Raw genomic sequence first — 22,048 nt, 5'->3', positions numbered from 1 at the left:
ATTCATCCCAAAGGTGTTTGATGGGGTTGAGGTGAGGGCTCTGTGCAGGCCAGTGAAGTTCTTCCATTCATTTGAAGGAGTGTCCACATACTTTTGCATATATAGTGTATTTCGCAACGTAGGCAAAAATGATCATATTCTACTGGACATGTTCAAGTAGTCCCTCCCTGTTTCAGTCTGTTTTCTTCCGTTTCATGTTAATAACTACAATATTTAGCACCTAGCTTCAGGCATCTGGTCGGATAGCTATTTCCTGGACAACCTGGCAAACTGGGGTCCTTCAAAGGTGTCTTTGGTTGGCAACCCTGTCGCCATGGTAACCACCTGCTGGGCTGTGTGATGAAAGCCCTTGTCGTTTTAATAGGAAGTGATCAACCTGCCAATGTGACTCCACTGGATACAGCCTGAGAGATGCCCCCTACCAAGCATCAATATTTCCTGAGCAACAAGCTGTGTCAGATTTGGCTTCAGGAGAACAAACGTCTTGCCCTTTCTTTGAGGACACAACATCGCTCAGTGATTAGCTTCCGTTTGGAACCCAGGTGAGCTATTGACAGAATTGAGTTCATTGAACTGCAGTGGCTGATGTGACTACTCGGCTTGCTTTCTTTGTCCTTCACCAAAACACTCCACCCACTCACTATCTATGATGATACCACTATAAGGGTGGTGAATTCACTTGTTGGTCCACCAGCCACTGTGGCAGGTAAATGAAAAAAACTACCAGCCACTCAGATTTTTTACCAGAGCAAAATTTGTCTTGCCATAATTACACAAAAAAATCCCTAAACGGATGAGTATGCTTTGTAATGTTTCTAAAACAGGAAATGTTTTATTAGTAAGGATTTATTTGGTATTTTGCTACATTTCAGAGTTGCTTTATCAATGTATTTCAAATACAAATAAACAGTTGTACAACTGAACATCGAGTACATGTGCACCTAAGATGAAGTTCAGGAGCACACAGTCAAGCACAATGTACACTCAAATATTTGAGTCATTATAGGTGAGATAAAAATGTTCAGCATCCTCTTTTGTCACACCCTGATTTGTTTCACCTGTCTTTGTGATTGTCTCCACCCCCCTCCAGGTGTCACCCATCTTCCACATTATCCCCTGTGTATCTATACCTGTGTTCTCTGTTTGTCTGTTGCCAGATTGTCTTGTTTGTTCAAGTCAACTAGCAGTTTGTGTTTCAGCTCCTGCTTCTTCCAGTCTCTCTTTTCTCGCCCTCCTGGTTTTGACTCTTGCCTGTTCTGACTCCGAGCCCGCCTGACCACTTTTCCTGCCCCTGACCCAGAGCCTGCCTGCCGACTTGTACCTTTGCCCCCCTCTGGATTACCGACCTCTGCCTTACCCTGAGCCTACCTGCCGCCCGGTACCGTTGCCCCACCTCTGGTTTACTGACCTCTGCCTGCTTTGACCTGTCTATTGCCTGCCCCTGTTGGAATATTAAACTATTGTCTATTTGATGTGGTCTGCATCTGGGTCTTACCTTCATACCTGATAGTACGAACTGACCATGGCCGACCCAGCAGACCCATAGGTAGGCACGAGGAACTGCTTCGTGGGCTGATGGAAGGGGTCCAAACGCTGGCTGAGTGCCATGACCGGGCGTTGGACATGCTGCTGGAGCAATTCAGCGGGTCGTCTGGGGGGCAGCTTGCCACGGTGGTAACCCCACCGCCCCTCAGCAACTCGGCGGTTAGCAGCGCCGCCCCACCGGCCATTCCACTTTCCCGGGAGCCCCGGTTACCTCCTCCGGAACGCTTTAATGGAGTGGCCAGCCATATGCGCAAGCCTGGAGGGATTCGTGGGAGAGATGAGGAAGGTCTTTGATGCCCCGTTCTCTGGGAGAGAAGCTGCCCAGAAGCTAATCCAGCTCCGGCAGGATGACCGCACTGTGGCCAACTATGCAGTGGAATTCTGTACGTTGGCAGCGGAGAGTGCGTGGAACCCGGAAGCACTGTTCGACATGTTCCTGCACAGCGTCTCGGAGGAGATTTTGACTCCCTCATCACTTTGACCATCCGCATCGATTGATCGATTGCGGGAATGATGGATGGAGAGGAAATTCGATTTCACTCGCACGTCCAGGCACTCCACCTCGCCTCCGAGTCATCCTGGAAGTCCCCGGCGGTCCTGTGACCGTGAGCACCCAAGATTTCCGTCACCGAGGAGAGCCGAGGCGCTGTTTCCCGAGCCCATGCAACTAGGCAGGACTGGGCTGTCGCCAGCGGAATGGAAACTCCAGATCAGCACAAGGAGGTGTCTGTTTTGCGAGACGTTTGGTCATGTTGTGTTCTCGTGCCTGATAAAAGACCAGGCTCACCGGTAGGAGCGAGTACTCTAGTGGGCCATATGGGGAACTTTTCTGCTTCCCTTACTCGCACCCCTTTTCATGTCATTCGGCTGTGGGGAAACCAGTCCAAATCTCTATGGGTCCTCATTGACTCTGGGCCAATGAGAGCTTTGTGAATGCCACACTGGCTTCCGAGCTGAACATCCCCCCTCAGCCCCTCTCCATTCCCGTGGATGTTAGAGCATTCGATGGACGCTCTATAGATCGGGTCACCCATAACACCACTCCCATCAACCTATGTGTGTCAGGGAATCACAGCGAGACCATTCAGTTCCTACTCATCAATTGCTCATCATGTCCCCCCAGATCCCCATGGTTTTGTGATTCTCCTGGCTCCAGCGACACAACCCACTCATCAACTGGTCTATGGGTGCCATCATGGGCTGGAGTCCGCAACCCGCCCCGGGATATCTTCTTGGGTCCTCTGAGGTGGTTCCGGATCTCTCCGCCATTCCCGCGGAGTACCAGGATCCCTGGGTGGTGTTCAGCAAGTCCCGGGCCACTTCCCTTCCGCTGCACCGCCCCTATGACTGAGGGATTGACCTTCTCCCTAGCACCATGCCCCCCCGTGGGCGTCTGTACTCGCTGTAGGGACCTGAAACCAAGGCTATGAAGGACTACATTGGGGACAACCTAGCTACTGGATTTATCCACCCCTCTTCCTCTCCCGCTGGCGCATGATTCTTCTTCGTGGAGAAGAAGGACAAGGCCCGTGCATTGACTACCGGAGACTCAATGACATCACTGTAAAGAAACATTATCCACTACCACTCATTTCCTCGGCCTTCAAGTCGCTCCAGGGGGCCACTGTGTTCTCCAAGCTGGATCTACGTAATGCCTGCCACCTATTGTGGATACGAGAGGGGGACGAGTGGAAGACCGCCTTCAACACGGCCAGCGGCCACTACAAATATCTGGTCATGCCCTTTGGCCTCACCAATGCCCCTGCCGTGTTCCAGGCTCTGGTGAATGACATTCTCCGCGACATGCTGAACCGGTTCATCTTTGTCTACATTGGTAACATCCTCGGCTTCTTCCGCTCCCCCCAAGAACATGTGCTCCATGTCCGGCAGTTTCTCCAGCACCTTCTGGAGATCCAGTTGTTCGCTAAGGCGGAAAGGTATGAGATCCATCGCTCTACCATTCCCTTTCTGGGCTACATCATCTCTGCTGGGAGCGTCAAGATGGATCCGGAGAAGGTGAAAGCGGTGGTGGACTGGCCTCAACCTACATCCAAGTTGCAGCTACAAAGCTTCCTGGTGTTCGCCAACATTTATCGCTGCTTTATCCGGGGTTACAGCACCCTGGCCTCCCCCCTGGCTGCCCTCACCTCTACCAAGGTTCCATTCACGTGGTCCATGGCCATGGACCGGGCGTTCCGGGACCTTAAACACTGCTTCACCGCGGCTCCGATCCTGGTTCATCCGGACCCTTCCCGTCAGTTCGTGGTGGAGGCCGACGCTTCAGATGTCGGAGTAGGGGCTGTTCTGTTCCAACGTTCTGCCCTGGACCTTAAGCTGCTTCCCTGCGCCTTCTTCTCCCACAGCCTAACAGCCACAGAGAGGAATTACGATGTGGGGAATCGGGAGCTTCTCATGGTGAAGATGGTATTGGAGGAATGGAGGCACTGGCTCGACGGGGCGGAACATCCGTTCATTGTGTTGACTGCACCGCCAAGCACTTCAACTCCAGGCAGGCGAGATGGGCCCTAATGTTTACCCGGTTTAACTTTTCCCCCTCCTACCAGCCGGGGTCAAAGAACGTCAAGCCGGATGCCCTGTCTCACCGCTATAAACCCACGGCTACCACCATGAGAAAAAGAAACTTTCCAGAATTCTTGAAGCATCCCAGGATTCCGACAAAGAGTCGTTTGGGTTTCCTGAAGAGAGTGTGTGTGTGTGTGTGTGTGTGTGTAAAGCCTTTGTGTTGATGGTATTGACATTTGTTTGGTAAAAATGGTAGGATAAATACACATGTAGGTAGAGTCCATTCTCGTCCATTTTCCTCCTTTTCATTTAAGAGCTTTGTCCCAACGGACCCGGAGCCCGAGACCATCCTTTCCACCTCGTGCTTGGCGACGGCACTTAGCTAGGGTATTGGGAAACAGGTCCGGGAGGTGCAGCAGTCCCAGCCAAACCCTGGGGGGGTCCCCAGATAACCGGATGTTTGTGCGTGATGCTGTCCTGGAGTGGGCCTAATCCTCCAGCCTTGCCTTCCACCCAGCGCACCCTGGCTTTCGTGCGACAACGCTTTTGGTGGCCTACCATGGTTCCAGACTTCGCCGTCTTTGTCACTGCCTGTACGGTCTGTGGACAGAACAAGACACCTCAACAAGCTCCGGCTGGCCTCCTCCAACCTCTGCCCGTCCCTCATCGCCCGTGGTCTCACATCTCCCTGGACTTTGTCACAGGTCTCCCCCGTCTGTTGGCAACACCTCCATCCTGACCATGGTGGATCGCAAACTGAAAGTAAAATTGAAAAACAACCTAGCGTGTGAACAAAACGTGTAACTAGTCAAGAAACATGAGGACAAAGTCACAGTCTGTGTGACCACCCACCAACGCTAAATTCTGTCTGGAGAAATAGATATTCTTACCCGCCAATGCTAAAATCTACCCACATTTGGCATGTGGCTGGTGTTAACTTTCCACCCTGACCACCACTGGTGTACTTTGGCAGCCCAATGGTCTCTCTATCTCACTATGCCTCTCCTATACACTGAGAGAAGCGTCAGTCAGTTAGGCAGGCCCAGGTAATAACATTGGGGGTTATGAGGAAGAAAATGGAGCGTATTTACTGGGCTTGTTGGCTCCTTTGCCCCGGCTCTGGGTCCTGTTCTATTGGGTAATGTTCCGGGTCACATGACAGGCCAGAGCCATGGCCTGTTCGCCCCTCTATCATCTGGAAGGCAAAGTCCATGCAAACGCTTCAAAGCTGGGACCGAGATACTGATAAACAGCTGACACTTCCCTCTACTGCATCCGCATGCTCAGTCCACCGAATCACAAGCAGGTGGCCTAGAAACTGGCTGCTGGCCATTGTTCAGCAGAGTCCAGAGCATAGAGAGTGTTGGTTGCTTAGATGGTGGCAAAGTTCCCGGGTTAATCGTCACAAATGCCTCAAGAAATGTTCCTGACTGTTACTGCACCGACTGTGAGGCGAGTCTCTCTGGCTAACAACATCTGCTGAATGGCTATTCAGATCATGTAATAAAGTCATCCTCAGCATACAATGCCACATTACAGAGACAATAGTAGCATTTACCAACATCTGTCCTTTCCTAGTCCTGCAATTGCCCATGAGGGAAGGTTTCTAAACAGCGTCTTTCAGAGAGAGAACATTGTTCATCAGCCCCTCCGTTGGTTAATAACCACGGGACTGATAGTTCGCCCTGGAAATGGTCTCTGTCCCTTAGTCCTTCCATTCAACAAAAGCCATCCCGCTAAACAAACATCAATAGCCTTAAAGGTTGCTGCATTGGTGGCTAATGAAAGAAATCACATATTAGCTGATGTCTGTGTTGTCTGATTACACTCCTGCAAACAAGGCCGCGCCGCATAATGACAGTGATTCGAACCAAAGTGCTCACTCGCTCTCCCTCCCCCCACAAGCCATACTCTCTTGAGCTGCATTCAAGCCATGGAACTCTGATGGACAGAATTAATGTTTGCCTCTTCCGACACCCCTGCCTGGCCTCTATACCTCCTCACCATTCTTCCTCCCCCTGTCTCTCTGCTCTTATCTCAGTAGGCGGCTGGTCACTTGTCCTTTCGGGCTCCAATGCGGATGCTAACAGTTGACCTTCCAAGACGCAAGAGACGATTGCTCAATCGTAATCCCCCGCAAGGCAATCTCTACCTGTAACCAGAGATGAATGTCTCTCGTCAGGTATCCAATCCAAGAGTTCCTCTATTTCAGATCAGTCTCTGGCATCTACTGCATTTTCTTCAGACTAAAGAGTGGGTTTGGTCTGCGGTGATGCTCAGCAAGGGACATTGCTAGTATTATATCTAGCTATAACACTTTTTTTGCTTCCTTATTAAGTGGAAGCGTCTTCACCTGGGAGTGCCTTGTGCAAATATGAGTAAAAGATAATCAAACATAACCTGCGTAGCTGTAACCAATATATTAAACGGTGCTGAAGGATTTAATACCTGGGCAAATAACGTTCTGATTCGGAAAGAGCAAGGTGGATGTATATTCCCCTGCCAATCATTTCTCAATGCCGAGCACTACTTTCTTGAGATTGAAAGTCACCTTGCCAGATACTCTGGTTGCTAGGGCCATTCACCCCTTTTCAGCTCCCTCCCCGCCTACTTCACATTGCGGTGTATGATGAATTTCCTTCTGTTTCCACTCCTCAAAAAAAAAAAAGAGCTTAGGAGAGCAGTCCTTGACAAAAATATGGCAATTTAAGATGTGCTGCACGGTTCCGTAATGGGTTTGGCAACAGAACTCCGTCACACACCGAAACACGTAAGTAGGCATACACACACGTTTGCGCGCACACACACACAACTACTGTACACGCAGCTCAGTTTTCAAGCTACTTTTCAACACTCAGACAACTTTTTCACACTTTTTATCTCTCCCCTCCTTCTGTATCCCCCCTCCATCTCTCCCCCTCCTCCTGTCTTCCCCCTCCATCTCTCCCCCTCCTCCTGCCTTCCCCCGCCATCTCTCCCCCTCCTCCTGTCTTCCCCCTCCATTTCTCCCCCTCCTCCTGTCTTCCCCCTCCCTCCTCCTGTTTCACCCTCCATCTCTCCCCCTCCTTCTGTCTCTCTGCAGAAAGTCATCCCAGCAGAGGGCTGTGCCTACTACAGGGTTGTCGTTTACTTGGCCCCCCAGACCCCAGAATGTTGGCTTTGTATTTAATGTATAACAGCATGGCCACGTAACAGCGTGGACCCGGTCACTTGACAGGCCCGCTAGGCAGAGCAATCAATGACACCACTGCCTGCGCCGTCGTCAGCCCATCGCCGTACCTTTGACATGTCAGAGTTGATATCCTTCTGGCAGCTTCCCCCCACAGGGACGGCCTGTCACAGTGTCACCGCTGGCATTCCTCCCCATTAAACCCCAGCCAGACCACCATCACATCACAAAGGGCCCAAGTGTGATTAAGATCACACACGACACGCCAAACCGCCTAAAAGCCAGCTCCACCGATGACATTTGACATTCTTATTCCTTCCTCACTATGATTTTTTTTATGAATCAGCGTTGAAGGTTAAGAGCGAGACACTTTATCCAATGGAATGTCAGTGTTGTTATCTGATGGTGTGGGGTTGACAGGTAATTACCACCCGTGCTGGGTGGGAGATAGACTGGGACGGGTGGGAGTCAGGGCCTCATACCATGGTAATTAACCACCATACTGGACGGACGGATGGACAGTCGTAGGGCAGACCCAGTCACCGGATGGACGGATGGACTGTCGTAGGGCAGACCCAGTCACCGGACAGACAGGCGGACAGTCGTAGGGCAGACCCAGTCAGGAAGACTAATTGATACAGGGAACCATACGAGAGAAAGGGAGAGGGAGAAGAGAAGAAAGGAAACCTTTTTTTCTTTTCTCCACAGCCTCCCCTGCCTGTGTACCGGCAGCCCACGTATCAGACATTAATCAAAGAGGAAAAGGAATTGTTTTCCCTCCGCGGCGTGGCGCAAAAAATAAACCATTGCGTCTGGGCGAGGGGAGAGGTAATGTTGCGTGACACTTCATATCGCCGAGTTAGAGGTCACCTCTCGGTGGCGAAGACAGAGAGAAATCACAGTGCTTTCTCTCCCCTGCATCTCTCTGCTCCCCTCCGTTCTTCTTCTCCATCTACCTGGCCTCCTGCGACACATAGAATCACGGGGGCCCTCAAACACAAACCCACAGACTCCCAGCACATAGTATACAAACATTATCAGGGAAAGCTAAATGTAAATCTAATGAACATACTAATGTACAGATTAAGATACATACTGTACATTAGCTATACATTCGTTATGTGACCTGGAACTTCAATTAGAAGCTGAGGAAGCACTTCTATGTCCACATTACCACTGCAGATGTTCGCCCAGGCGTCCGCTTGTGGACATTGCTAATTCCCAGCATGCCAGAGTGTAATTATAATTGGCGCTGAGCTTTGACAGAGCATAACCAACAGTTGGGAGTAAAATGACACCATGTAATTAATGTGACTGGTGGGAAATTCTGATAAACTCTAGTCCTTTCATTTGGGGCAGGTGTATAATTTTCAAATGGGATAAACGCTTGCAATCTTTCAGCATTTAACATGGGAAATGGGTTTGGCAGGAAGGGAACGCAGCTCAAATCAAATTGCGCTTAGGAAGCCATTTGAAAAGTGCACGTGAATACCGGGGTTGTGTGGCACTTATGTCTCTTATGATTGTTTAAATGGAGCGAATCACTGAGCAGGATGCATTTGTAGTCTGATCTATGCTTTTCAGCTTGTCTGAGTACTCAGCAGTGCAGTCTATTCTCAATTCATTTTTTATCAATTTTACCTGTAACCAGAGCTAAAAATGGCTACATGTTTGCATGCCAATACAGTCAGAAGCCATTCTCTGATTGGATCAGGATAGTCACGCTAAATGTTTCTGGTTTCAAGGGGCCAATCAGCTCACAGTAGCCTGAAACAAAAGTTTTGATTGCAAGGTTTGTATCACCAAATTGGATGAGTACAGCTATACGGTTATAGACTTTTCATAAGAGGACTCACTTGTTTTCAAGAGTTCCTTATTTTGTTTAGCAACGGAAATTCAATTATAAGCTCTACAGTTGCACAACAGTGGCCTTACAACAACATGGATAGGATTGACTCTTGACACTTATAAGCACGAGAGCCAATCATAACTGGCTAAACTGTAGTAGTACCCTTTAATCCCTTAAGTGTTGCCTGTGTACCATAATCTCTGCACCTGTGAGTGTAGTATGATAGATAGCTGGCGGGCTGGGAACTTCCCTGACTTGTCTGAGATACTACAGCAAGGGTGGGGGAGAAACTGACACAGCAAGACGGATGACTGACAGATAAGGAACGCATTTCCTCACCGGGGGGAGTTGAGATGGGGAGCTGATGACCCCCCCCCAAGAGGGGCCACAAATCACCCAAACTATCAACCCCCTTGCTCGCTCACTCGCTCTCACGCTTCTCTCTTCACCAACCCCACTCTAAAAGAAGAATGGGTGGTAAAAAAACAAGCACCACAACAAGGGAGAGATGTTAATCAAGAGGAAGACGAGGTAAAGTGCCGCAGGAAGCACCGATAAGGGCTAAAAAGGGCAATAAATCATGGCTGCTGAGTGTCGTCGGTCCCCAGACGGGGCCATGTTTCAAGGAGCCAGACAGAGGGGTAGACGTCGGCTGACAGCGTCTGACAAATCAAGCCCAGATGGAAGCTGTTTGTTTGGGTAGTAATTAGCTGTTACGCTAGTCGCTAGCAATCCATCTCACCTGAGCTAGAAACGTAAAGGGGCAAAGCCATTCTGAAGGACCTCGGGTTTACTTATTCCTCAGACTTCCTCACCTTTCCCAGAGTACATCTTGCTCCAATAAGATATGCGTGTTAAAAGACAATTGTGAAGTACTGCATCAATCGTATCGCCAAAGAACAAGAGACTATTGATCCCCATTGTTCTAGGAGCCAATACTGGATAAGGTGGAGATAACATCATCACATCTGGACAGTAGGATCATCAGAGTTCACCGTGTTGGCCACTCGTCACCACGGCTCGATGAATATACAACAGCAATGTGCTGTGCTACTGTGGGCGGCCCCAAGCTTTTCTAAGACACCACATACAAGTTTAATAGAAAAATGCTTAGAGAGGCCCAAATTACTGTTGAGAATCACATTAAATGTGAATTTCCCAGTGTTTAGAGAAAATGTTAGATGCCCGTTTCAATTTGGGCAAAGGGGGGATTGAGGGAGAGAGAGAATAATCAGAGAAGGGAGAGAAAATAGGTATTTAGACCTCGAGCATAAACAAGCATTAACAAGTCAAGTTTTTTCATTTGCATCCTAATGATCAGTGAAGCCAGCTAGGAGGATACTGTGAGACTTGAGAGCCTCAAATGTCTGCTTCCTGATTTACTGCCACTCTGAGCCGCTTATCCCGCCAACAGACTTTGCCCATTGGCGGTCAATTCTCTTCCACCCAATAAGAGCACAGTAGTAGCACATAGGAGGAAGAGTAGGAGGAGGAGGGCGTAAGCGTTAGAGAGGGAAGACGGAGCGATTTGCCTTACATACAGGCCATTTGATAAGCTTTTTCTTCTCCGTCTCCCCCGCTTAGATAAAGCAGACATAACGGTTATCGTCCCAGACAGATTAAAGACACGTCTCCTTTCGTAAGTATAGGAAGACGCCAGGGCACCACTGTACTATTCCCAATAGAATCCCCTTCACCCCCTGGCGCCTTAGCGGCAGGTAGCCTGGCGGGTAGGAGCGTTGGGCCAGTAACCGAAAGGTTGCTGAATCGAATCCCCGAGCTGACAAGTAAACAATCTGTCGTTCTGCTCCTGAGCAAGCCAGTTAACCCACTGTTCCCCAGGCGCCGATGACGTGGATGCCGATTATGGCAGCCCCTCACACCTCTCTGATTCAGAGGGGTTGGGTTAAATGCGGAAGACACATTTCAGTTGAAGGCATTCAGTTGTACAACTGACTAGGTATCCCCCTTTCCCTTAGCATCATCATACAGCACCAATCTATTTTACAGCCTCCCAAGTTATCGCTATCACTAGTGCTGTCTGAGTGAATATTGACCCGCTCGTGCCACACTACTTCTCTATAGTAATCCTATGAGCACAGGTAGGCTACTGTATATTGTATATCTGGTTGTGTTAAAAGCCTTAGCATCACATGTCGATAGACGGTCTACACCCATGTCTGTGTTAGCAGTCAGTGTATGCTTTGGAGAAAATATTGAACCATTATTTAACTAGACAAGCAAGTTAAGAACTAATTCTTATCTACAATGACGGCCTACCCCGGCCAAACCCTAACGCAGATGACACTGAGCTAATTGTGGGCCACCCTATGGGGCTCCTGATCACAGCCCGTTGTGATACAGCCTGGAATCGAACCAGGGCCTGTAGTGACACCTCTTGCACTGAGATGCAGTCCCTTAGACCGCTGCGCCACTCGGGAGCATTGAATATGTAGTCCACCAATGGGGGACATATCAGATATTAAATTGATAAGAAGATACTACACTTGATCTTATCCACATGGCAGAGCAGCGATCTAATGCTACATTTTCAAATTGAGATGGAGATATCTCCAAGATGTCTACATGGTCAATTATGCCTGCATTATCTAGGTGTGCTCGATGGGTGAATACCATTTCAATAGCCAGGGCTTTAGACTAGCACCTTTCACAAAGGGAAAAAATACAAGCACTCCTCCAAGATTTATTCTCCTGATCGGTAACACGATGGAGTGGAGCTCTGAAGGAAGAGGCTGAGGCATTGTGGCCTAGAACAGTGGGTCCGAGTGGGGCTTCAGCGCTCAGAGCAGGGTCCTATGGATCCCAGGGAGTGGTGGATACAGAGCAGTGTGTCATACTGCTCTGTATGTTAGATCAGGGTTTCCCAAACTCGATCCCGACCCCCTCCCCCTGGTACACGCTTTGGTCTTTCCCTAGCACTACACAACTGATTCATATAACCAACTCATCACCAACCTTTGATTATTTGAACCAAAACGGAGTTTGGGAAACACTGGGTTAGAGGATGAGCTAGACTTCCTCAAACGCACTGTACTGCCGACTTCATCTTTCTCTCTGCATCCCTCTCCCTCCCTCTCTTCCTCCCTCCTTCCCCACCTCCTACTGTGCATATCTCTCTCCTTCCTCCGCTGCCTCAATTAATCTGCCCCCCTCCCCTTCTCCTCCTCCTCTTTGTCCCTTCCTCCCTCTGATTTGAGCCCAGTGTGCTGTTCTGAGCAGATGACTTGCTGGCACGTTAGTGGCAGGCGGCAGCAGCGAATGAGGGGGGTTTTCAGTGTGATGGATTCAGAGACTGTCTGTCAGTCATCAGAGCCCTGACACAGATGTCTCAGACGGAGAAGCCAGCTTCTGATGGTTTTCTTTCCACATCCCCTGTTCAGCTACAAAATGTGTTTGTGTTTGTGTGTGCGTGTGTCTCATAGACTTGCGTGTGTGTGTGTGTGTGTGTGTGTGTGTGTGTGTGTGTGTGTGTGTGTGTGTGTGTGTGTGTGTGTGTGTGTGTGTGTGTGTGTGTTTGTGTTGTGTGTGTGACTTTGCGTGGGCGAGGCAGCAGGGGATATAGTCTGTCTACTTCTTAGATGGCTCCATTTTCTAGGTTACATGTCTCTCTGTGGGGGTGTTTCACAGACAACTGCAGAAGGGAAATGTTGGCTAGCTGTGGCACACCAACATCAGTAGTCATATGCACTATATAGACTATATACTGTACCTATACCACATACATACAGTCATATAATTGAACTGAGAAACCTGTATCACATAAAGAATAAGATCAAAATTCCAATATCCTATCCAGCGCCATCGAGACTCACATTCCTAATAACCTGGAAGAACTAACCCAGGTGGAAATCGCTATCGGCATCCCATTCCATCCCTTTGGCACACAGTCAGTGAACTCTAGCGTAACTTAATAATATTACAACATCGAAAATACATGGATGTAATTTCCCAATGAATTGTGGGATGATGAGAAATAGTGTCTGAGTATGGGAGTAGTTAAACAACAAGCCCCAATGTTTCACATGTCAGCAGACAAGTTTTCAACAAGCACAAGTGTCACCTGTCACGTCGTCACGGTGACGTGTTTTCCAATCTCTTCTAAACTTGACTGCTGAAATGCACAACATTTTGGGACTGTGGACAAATGAAAAAAAAAAAAGAACAAAAGATCGTTTTTGAGTGGAGTTTTCCTTTAACGACCCGCACGGCGATTAGAGCATTGAAGAGGGACAGGACAGAAAAGGAGGAGCATCACTCAGGTAACACAACATCTGTTAGGAGATGCACGGCAGAGACAACAAAGCCTTGCCCAGAAACACTGCTGCCTGGCAGAGCAGGAGGGCTAATGAACCAAGCAAGCTAACAATCATTTCTTACCAAGCATAACCAGCAAATACTCTATATCGTCATCAGTCACTATTACTGTACAACAGCTGACACTACTACCAGTAAGACCCATTCAAAATGAGTATCTTTATATGTACTTTGTCATAGAGTTAAGATGAGATAAAACCCACTGATGACCTATTAGGACACCAGAATGAAATACATCAAGCAGCAGCATCTCGCCATTAGTATTTCGTACAACTCTTTCTTTCTTCATGTACTCTCTCCCTTTGTCACGTCCTGACCAGTAAAAGGGGTCATTTGTCATTGTAGTATGGTCAGGGCGTAGCAGGGGATGTTGTTTTGGGGTTGGTTTGTTTCATGGGGATTTGTTCTAGTTTTCATTTTCTATGTTCATTTTCTATGTGTGGCCGAGTATGGTTTCCAATCAGAGGCAGGCGTCTTTCGTTGTCTCTGATTTGAAGCCATAGCAGGGACGCTTTGTATTTTCAATTGGGTTTGTGGGTGGTTGTTTTTTCGTGTAGTCTGTGTGCCATACGGAACTGTCGTATGTCGTTGTGTTATATTTTGTTTAAGTGTTCACCTTATCTAAATAAAAGAAGATGAGCACTCAACACACTGCGTTTTGGTCCGCTCCTTCCGACAGGTGTGACAGAACCACTCACCGACGAAGGATCAAGCAGCGTGGAAGGGAGCAACAGGAGAGGTATCTGGAGTCCTGGACCTGGGAGGAAATCCTGGACGGGAAAGGACCCTGGAGGCAACTTGGAGAGTATCACCGCCCGCCGGAGGAGATAGAGGTAGTGAAGGCGGAACGCGTTACTGTGAGGAACGGCTGGAACGTCAGGAAGGAGGTTGAGAGGCAGCCCCAAAAAATATTTTGGGGTGGGGGCATACGGGTAGTTTGGCTAGGTCAGGGGGGGAACCCTGACCTAACTTCCCACGCCTTCAGGAGAGAGTCGTGGAGCAAACCGATGCCAGTCATGGAGTCAAGCACGGAGCTTGACGCGAGATTCCGGAAGGAGGTACTGGCGGAGAGGGCACGACTGAGCAGGCGGGCAGAGGGGCGAGCGATGCATTACGGGGTGATGCGCACTATCTCGCCCATCCACACGCACAGTCCGGTGCGGTCGGTACGGGCTCCGCAGCGTTGCCGTGCTACAGTTGGCACTCAGCCAGGAAGGAGTGTGCCTGCTCAGCGCATCTGGCCGCCAGTGCGTCTCCTCGGTCCAGCTTACCCTGCGCCTGCTCTTCGCATGGCAGCCCTGACTCTCCAGCACAGCCCAGTTTGCCCTGTGCCAGCGCTCCACCCGTGCCGGGCTACAGTGACCATTCAGCCAGGACGGGCGCCTCTCAGCCTGGGGCCTCCGGCGATGCCTCTCAGCCCGGGGCCTCAAGCGACGCCTCTCAGCCCGGGGCCTCCAGCGACGCCTCCCAGTCCGGGGCCTCCAGCGACGCCTCCCAGTCCGGAGCCTCCAGCGGTAGTCTGCAACCCAGAGCCTTCAGCGGTGGTCTGCAGCCCAGAGCCTTCAGTGGTGGTCTGCAGCCCAGAGTCTTCAGAACGGGAGCTACGCCCAGAGCCAGAGCCACCTCCGTAGTGGGAGGATTGGCGAAGGGGGGGTGTAGCACAGGAACCGTCGTTGACGGTGGCCACCCTCCTTTCCCTCCCTTTAGGTTTGTGGTTGTTTTTGTAGTTTTTTTTGTTTTGAGGTGCAGTTGGGGTCTGCACTTTCGGGGGGGGGTACTGTCACGTCCTGAGCAGTAAAAGGGGTAATTTGTCATTGTAGTATGGTCAGGGCGTGGCAGGGGGCGTTGTTTTGGTGTGTTTTGGGGTTGGTTTGTATCATGGGGATTTGTTCTAGTTTTCATTTGCTATGTTCATTTTCTATGTGTGGCCGAGTATGGTTTCCAATCAGAGGCAGGTGTGTTTCGTTGTCTCTGATTTGAAGCCATACTTAGGAAGCCTGTTTTTTCAATTGTATTTGTGGGTGGTTGTTTTTTCGTATAGTCCGTGTGCCTTACGGAACTGTCGTATGTCGTTGTGTTATATTTTGTGTAAGTGTTCACCTTATCTAAATAAAAGAAGATGAGCACTCAACACGCTGCGTTTTGGTCCGCTCCTTCCGACAGATGTGACACCCTTGTTATTTTTCTGCATTGGAATGTGTCAGCCCATCTCCATAGGAATAACCAATTACATCATCCAGAGTTCAAAGAACAGCACCTCTAAGTCCGCCTCATAACCTGAACAGTAACATTTTGGACCGTGAGCAAGACTAGGATTTTCTGGCTGTCTGAGATTGTTTTGCCTGGGAACTCGTCGGCTGGATTCCTAAAAAGCTGCTCCCCTTTGGGAAGTTGATAAATATAACCACAGCTAAGCCAAACAATGAAACAACAACACAACAACAACTGGGATTTTTACTTTTTTTTTCTCACCAGAAAAGCTTAAAAAACAGAAACAAACTGTGATCTAAAGGACCGAGAGGAAAGACAGAGGGGGAAAGAAAGAAAATAGGGAAGTAAGAATAGTAGCAGTAGCTGATGAAGCGCCAGCTCCTAAACCCTACAGCCTTGGGGAAAGGGGGGGGGGCTTTTTCAAAGCAGCAGCCATGCATAATACAAGCCACTTTGCTTATTAATGGCGAGGGGTCCCAGCAGAGACACAAATCCTCAGAGCTAGGCCCAAGCCGCGGCAACTTTAATATCTAGCCGGATGCTCATTACATCACTGCGCCCTCTGAAGATCCGGGCCTTGCTTTTCAATGCCGACGCACCCGGCCCGGCGCGCTACAAAATAGAGAGGCAGCTCTATGCTCGCTCTTCTCTCGCTCTGCCACCTCCCTGCACTTGGCGGTGCTGCTTTCAAGTTCCTCGCCGGGACTGCTGGGAACGGGATGAGAGGAGGACCTCACACTACAAGGCCACCATGTCCTCCACCTCCACTACTTTAAATGAATCCCCACAGAAAGACATGCATGGTGCCTACGTGGGCAGTTCACCATTGGGGAATCTACGAAGAAGACACTTTCTAGGAAGGCAGCCATTTTGACACCATGGTGCTTTATGAAGGAAGTGTGGTACCATTACGTTCCCTATATGAATAATGAACATGGTGTAATATGTAACATTGAATTACATTACATAAAAGACCATTCTATTTGTCATCATGGTCAACTGTCATAGAAGACCATTCTATTTGTCATCATGGTCAACTGTCATAGAAGACCATTCTATTTGTCGTCATGGTCAACTGTCATAGAAGACCATTCTATTTGTCATCATGGTCAACTGTCATAGAAGACCATTCTATTTGTCATCATGGTCAACTGTCATAGAAGACCATTCTATTTGTCATCATGGTCAACTGTCATAGAAGACCATTCTATTTGTCATCATGGTCAACTGTCATAGAAGACCATTCTATTTGTCATCATGGTCAACTGTCATAGAAGACCATTCTATTTGTCATCATGGTCAACTGTCATAGAAAACATTTGCATGTAGTGTGTGTCAAAATCACCTTTTCCTTCCGTCTGAAACAAGAAAACGAGGAGGCTGGTGTTCGGGGAGCCACCAAATCACCCAAAGACTGATGTACCAGTTGCAAATAATAGCAATCTGAAAGTTATTTCCATTCTGTGGCGCCGCAGCGTGACATGATGAGCAGCCAGTGAACGGCAGCGGTGGGGCTGGTTGGGCAGGGCATTGATCAAAACTTTGTCTGAGAGGATCCTTAGCACCTCTACACAGCACCTTCGCTGGGCAAAGTGCTTTCTCTCTGCCTCTGCCTCTTTCACTCACTCCCCAGTTTTAATAGAAAAGCTATGAATGGGTACACCTGGCAGCAGCATTCTCTGGTCCCAGTGGGGATGTATGACACCTTATTTCCTGTCAGGCCTAATGTGAAAGAAAGAAAGACAGGGGAAATCAATTCAAACAGAGGAGCTAGCTAGGTAGATGGCTACGGGGTAGAAAGAGCTGCTTGGGTTGCTGATGAATGTCAGCCACCACAGACGTTCATATGGTCTCTAACGAGGCTCATGGAACCAATCAGCAAATGTTCCCGTTAGGGCAACATGTTACTGTCGTTCCAGGTTGCATCTATGATCATTCAGCGCCTGTCTGTGGTCCTGCTGGGTACCTGACCTTACCTTCAAAATAGCCTTCCGTCTGCAGCAACGAACCACAGCTAGAAGCACAGTGAACACGGACAAACTCAGTGGGTTCACAGCAGCCTGAGGCCTAAAGCTGACAGCTATGGGAAACAAAATCACTATGAGATACACACACATGCACTCACGCACACATACTTACACGGCATGGAGGCACAAGTACAGATGCGACGGCGCCTTCAGAAAGTATTCACACCCTTGACTTTGTCCACATTTTGTTGTGTTACAAAGTGGGATTAAAATGTATTTTAAATTGTATTTTTTTGCCAACGATCTACACAAAATACTCTGTCAAAGTGGAAGAAAATGTTTTTTAAATTTTAATTAATGGAAAATAAAACACTAATATATCTTGATTAGATAAGTATTCAACCCCCTGAGTCAATACATGTTAGAATCACCTTTGGCATTGATTACAGCTGTGAATCTTTCTGAATAAGTCTCTAAGAGCCTTACCCAGAAAGCTTTGACACCCTGGATTGTACAATATTTGGCCAATATTCTTCAAACAATTCTTCAAGCTCTGTCTAGTTGGTTGTTGATCATTGCTAGACAGTCATTTTCAAGTCTCGCTATAGATTTTCAAGACGAGTCAAAACTGTAACTAGGCCACTCAGGAACCTTCAATGTTATCTTGGTGAGCAACTCCAGGGTATATTTGGCTTTGTGTTTTAGGTTATTGTCCTGCTGAAAGGTGAATTTGTTTCCCAGTGTCTGTTGGAAAGCAGACTGAACCAAGTTTTTCTCTAGGGTTTTGACTGTGCTTAGCTCTATTCCGTTTCTTTTTATCCTAAAAAACTCCAAGCATACCCATAACATGATGCAGCAACCAGCATGCTTGAAAATTTGAAGAGTGGCATGTTGTGTTGGATTTGCCCCAAACAAAACACTGTATTCAGGATTTTTTGTTGTTGTTGCAGTATTACTTTAGTGCCTTATTGCAAACAGGATGTATTTTTTGGAGTATATTTATTCTATACAAGCTTCCTTCTTTTCACTGTCTTGTGTTAGTATTGTGGAGTAAGTACAATGTTGACAAAGTCACGGGGTGTATTGTATTATTGTTATGTGATTGCTGTATATCAAAGTACAGTGGGGGGGAAAAGTATTTGATCCCCTGCTGATTTTGTACGTTTGCCCACTTACAAAGAAATCATCAGACTATAATTTTAATGGTAGGTTTATTTGAACAGTGAGAGACAGAATACCAACAAAAAAATCCAGAAAAACACATGTCAAAAATGTTATAAAATGATTAGCATTTTAATGAGGGAAATAAGTATTTGACCCCTCTGCAAAATATGACTTTGTACCTGGTGGCAAAACCCTTGTTGGCAATCACAGAGGTCAGACGTTTCTTGTAGTTGGCCACCAGGTTTGCACACATCTCAGGAGGGATTTTGTCCCACTCCTCTTTGCAGATCTTCTCCAAGTCATTAAAGTTTCGAGGCTGACGTTTGGCAACTCGAACCTTCAGCTCCCTCCACAGATTTTCTATGGGATTAAGGTCTGGAGACTGGCTAGGCCACTCCAGGACCTTAATGTGCTTCTTCTTGAGCCACTACTTTGTTGCCTTGGCCGTGTGATTTGGGTCATTGTCATGCTGGAATACCCATCCACGACCCATTTTCAATGCCCTGGCAGAGGGAAGAATGTTCTCACCCAAGATTCGATGGTACATGGCCCCGTCCATCGTCCCTTTGATGCGATGAAGTTGTCCTGTCCCCTTAGCAGAAAAACACCCCCAAAGCATAATGTTTCCTCCTCCATGTTTGACGGTGGAGATGGTGTTCTTGTGGTCATAGGCAGCATTCCTCCTCCTCCAAACACGGCGAGTTGAGTTGATGCCAAAGAGCTCCATTTTGGTCTCATCTGACCACAACACTTTCACCCAGTTGTCCTCTGAATCATTCAGATGTTCATTGGCAAACTTCAGACGGTCATGTATATGTATTCTTGAGCAGGGGGACCTTGCGGGCGCTGCAGGATTTCAGTCCTTCACGGCGTAGTGTGTTACCAATTGTTTTCTTGGTGACTATGGTCCCAGCTGCCTTGAGATCATTGATAAGATCCTCCCGTGTAGTTCTGGGCTGATTCCTCACCGTTCTCATGATCAATGCAACCCCACGAGGTGAGATCTTGCATGGCCGAGGGATATTGACAGTTCTTTTGTGTTTCTTCCATTTGCGAATAATCGCACCAAATGTTGTCACCTTCTCACCAAGCTGCTTGGCGATGGTCTTGTAGCCAATTCCAGCTTTGCGTAGGTCTACAATCTTGTCCCTGACATCCTTGGAGAGCTCTTTGGTCTTGGCCATGGTGGAGAGTTTGGAATCTGATTGATTGATTGCTTCTGTGGACAGGTGTCTTTTTATACAGGTAACAAGCTGCAGTTAGGAGCACTCCCTTTAAGAGTGTGCTCCTAATCTCACCTGTATAAAAGACACCTGGGAGCCAGAAATCTTTCTGATTGAGAGGGGGTCAAATACTTATTTCCCTCATTAAAATGCAAATAAATGTATAACATTTTTGACATGCGTTTTTCAGGATATTTTTGTTGTTATTCTGTCTGTCACTGTTCAAATAAACCTACCATTAAAATTATAGACTGATCGTTTCTTTATCAGTGGGCAAACGTACAAAATCAGCAGGGGATCAAATACTTTTTTCCCCCACTGTACATATACATGTAAAATGTATGTATATGTAGCAGAAAAGCTGTAAGAAAACTAAAATATATTTGTCCTCTGAAGAGGGTGGTTGGGTTAATAATAAATAAATAAAAAAATTATTAAAAAGGTCAAGGGGTGTGTATACTTTCTGAAGGCTGTGTATTGAGTATCTACTGCACACCATTATACTATACAGCATGCTTGTGTGTGCCGGGCGAGCGAGTGTTGACTGCGTGGATAGTAAGGGTACTCCGGAGGACCATCTGTTTTGAGAGGGCTTGAGGTAGCACACATCCCCTGGTGTACAATAGGTGTCCTCATCAAGTGCTGCTTGAACACCCACTGCCTAATAATACACTCACAAAGGTCCACTTGGGGAAAAGGGCCCAAGCCAAATGAAAGGGTTTGGGTTGGGTACGAATGCAGATAACATGCTGTACTACTTTCAAAAGATATAGTCCGTAACACGCCAATCTCGTTGAATTGCCTCGAGTTGATGACACACGCTTGTTTACATACAGTACTTGTCAGCCTTTGAAACGGTTCGGTTTGACCCGCTTGTGTTGGCCTCTTTCACAGACACACAATCGGTAAGGTGGAGAGAGAAAAAAAAGATTGCAAATGTCAAACCAACAAGCCTTATCTACAATGGCCAGGGTATCGTAGGTGTCCTTTCTCCTCCTCCGCCAGTGTGTGTGTGCGTGTCTGATTGTCTCTGTGTGTATGCCTCAGCCCTGCAGAGCGATGGGGAGAATAGAATCAAGAATACTCGTCTGCCTCCTGAAAGGGAGGGCCGTACCTCTGTCCCTACGGGCTGAGCTCACTGTCCCCTCCACCTGACCTCATACCGTGGTGATTATCAAACGCCTCTCCTTCTCAATATCACCAGAAGCCGTGACAACAGGACCAGCCGTAGGGGCCGTGGCCCAGAGTTCTCCCCCAGGACGAGTGCACAGAGCTGGAGCTGGTGTAGCCGCAGTGCTGCCTGCCTGGAAGTGTTGCTGGGTCATCAGCATGTATGTGGCACGCCCATAAGCAAACAGTGCTGCTAACGCATACACTGTAGTCAAACAGCAGGCAAAGCCCCAGGTATCCACTTCACTCAAACACCGCACAAAGGAGGCTATTGTATTGAGCAGGAAAGAAAGGGTGGGATGGAAGGGAGCGAGGGAGGGAGGTATAAAGAGACAGAAGGAATAAGGAGAGAAAGGGAGAGAGGTAGAGAATGGAACAAAGGGAGGAGCAAGAAAGAGAAGTGCAGAAGGGAAGAGCGAAAGATGAGATAAAGATGAATAGAGATGTCAAGATAAGACTTATTCTACGTGTACGTCCAGTTGTACGACAGAGAAAGTGGCTGAGAGAGATGGAGAGGGAAGAGCTACCTCTAGAGGAAAGCCATATTGACAAAGTCAGCGCGGGAGGGGTGGGGGCAGCCTCAGGGGTGTGTGTGTGTTTGTGTCTGTGTGTGTACAGGGGTTGGGGGGGGGGGCTCAGCTCCTCAGTACTTCATTCAAGGGCACCTGAAGGAGGGTTGCCATGGGGACGCCGTGCCCACAGGGAGAAAAGGTGTGAGACCTCTCCATCCTCACGGCGATACACAACAACAGAGGTCACACCAGCAGAAAGAAGTGGGGCGGGGAACAACTATCTTATTGTTCAAGGCTGTTGTATGACCATATTGTACCATCTCGCTCTCCCTATAATAAAGATTATGCATTTTCAAGGTAAACTCTCAGAGATGTAAGGA

At 48.1% G+C, this 22,048-nt stretch overlaps 1 protein-coding gene and 1 pseudogene across 8 annotated transcripts in view; both read right to left on the bottom strand.

Moving 5' to 3' along the window:
- Positions 1-22,048, bottom strand: part of LOC106608688 (neurexin-2) — a 1,106,898-nt gene that overhangs the window by 296,435 nt on the left and 788,415 nt on the right. The window lies entirely within an intron of this gene.
- Positions 11,525-11,623, bottom strand: LOC123743894 (uncharacterized; annotated as a pseudogene).

The sequence above is a fragment of the Salmo salar genome, chromosome ssa07, assembly GCF_905237065.1.
Source record: "Salmo salar chromosome ssa07, Ssal_v3.1, whole genome shotgun sequence".
NCBI lineage: Eukaryota > Metazoa > Chordata > Actinopteri > Salmoniformes > Salmonidae > Salmo > Salmo salar.
Note: the sequence above shows the minus strand (reverse complement) of the source record. Positions and strands in the feature narration are given on the sequence as shown.